Source organism: Pseudochaenichthys georgianus, chromosome 20 (genome assembly GCF_902827115.2).
Source record: "Pseudochaenichthys georgianus chromosome 20, fPseGeo1.2, whole genome shotgun sequence".
NCBI lineage: Eukaryota > Metazoa > Chordata > Actinopteri > Perciformes > Channichthyidae > Pseudochaenichthys > Pseudochaenichthys georgianus.
Genome location: NC_047522.1, coordinates 17,455,726 through 17,457,734, shown reverse-complemented (window position 1 = coordinate 17,457,734; position 2,009 = coordinate 17,455,726).

Below are 2,009 nucleotides of genomic sequence, written 5' to 3'. Positions count from 1 at the left end.
GAGCACCCATAGAGGCCACTGCAACACCATTTCTCCACTGGATGGGCACCGTGGGTGATTTGCTAATGAGCGGGACATCTCTTTTGGAACATTAAAGTATGGAAACATGTCTGTAGAGGTACTAAATACAAGTATGAACCTGAAAATGAACAACTGTTTCCTCTTAAAAACACCAGAGTAAGAAAAGATAAAAACCATAAAAGGACACATATTCTCTCTTCTTTGAGACAAGATGGGAGGAGGATAAAGTATAACATAAATCAAATGAAAGATGGAGTGGGGTTTTCTCATCACACACTAAGTGGATTGGTATTTGTGTGGAGTCATACTGCCTCCTGCATCAGGACTGAGGTACTTGCTTCCTCTTATTCGCCTTTATAGCAGAGACTTATATCAGGAGATACTGGGTGAACATTTTAAACATGCTTTTGATATTATCATTTCATCAACATGCAGACACATTGTTACTGTAACAGCTGATGACCTTTACTATTATCAAAGTATAGATTTATAACGATAAACTAACAATTGTCTAGTTTGTAAGCTTGTCAAAGTCTCATACATTTTCTTTTAACACTTAAAGAAAATGATATTCATACCAGGCTTAGTTATGTTTTTTTTTATTTAAGGCACTCACACCTCTAATGAGATTTAACAAGGCTTCTCTCAGCAGACAACATATACATGTGTGTGTGCATGTGTGCATGTGTGTGTGTCTTTGTTGAGTGGTTAATGCCTGGGTCATGGGTGGCTGGTATGTGACACATGGTCTTCATTAGCAAACTGTGTGTGTGTGTGTGTGTGTGTGTGTGTGTGTGTGTGTGTGTGTGTGTGTGTGTGTGTGTGTGTGTGTGTGTGTGTGTGTGTGTGTGTGTGTGTGTGTGTGTGTGTGTGTGTGTGTGTGTGTGTGTGTGTGTGAGCATTGTAACACCTGTCAGTCTCTATAGCTTCTTTCAGACATCTAAATTAGGCTCAGCAACAAATATGTTAACTGCAGTTCTTCAGATCGAGAAGATATTGTGTTATTTTATTACTTTAATTAGTCAGTAATATGTAGGGAATTTGACATGTATCCCAGTTTTCTTTTTTAGTATCCCAGGAATCATGATGCTCTGATAAGCTAAGACACTTGAGGAATAAAATATGGAAATCAAAGATTGCACAAATATAAAGTCCTTTTATAGAGTTGTTTAGACAGTATAGTGATTTATACAGTCCAACAATTCGGACCCTTGATAACCCTGAAGTTCACACATTTCCTTTAAAGATACAGAATACATTTTGTTTTGTCCAAAGAATCTAATTGGTTTGGCTTTCTAGATGCTTCAAATGTATTCTATGTCTTCTCTGTAAAAAGATATGTGAGAAATGCAGTAGAACAGTACAAAAACTTCAAACAAATCAGAATAATAAAGTACATTTCAGCCTGATGGACGAGGGACTGTCTACAAGTTATACCACAGCGCCCTCTGCAGCATAACACTGCTCTGTACGGGTTACATAGAGTTTGCATCCCTAATAAACATTATAGTAAAGTAGGACGGTACATACTGTAGGAGGAGCTGCTCACTTTATTTACCTCTAATTAGATTTGATGATAATGATTCGTCTTTATAATGCTTGTAAAATAATTTAAAGTATTGTTAAGAATATGTTTTTGTATACTTCAATGTGATGTTTTTTCTTATAATGTGGTTTTATTTCTTCTTTTTATTTTATTTATTATGTCATTGAAATGTAAACTAAAACATATGATTTAATGCATTAGGTAAAAAAGTGTGTTAAAAAATTCATCATTATTTCTCCGCCCAGATGTTAAGACTCTTCTTCCTCTGCTGCCACGTTTTTCATCATTTCCAAAGAGACAACGCTGGGAACCTGCACCGAAACTTGATTGGTCCGGAATCCTGAAAACCCACCTTTAGTCCCGCCTATTGACTCTTTCTCTGGCTGTGATTGGTTGAATGTAAGGTCCATCACGGTTACTATGGACTTTGGCTTTACTAGTA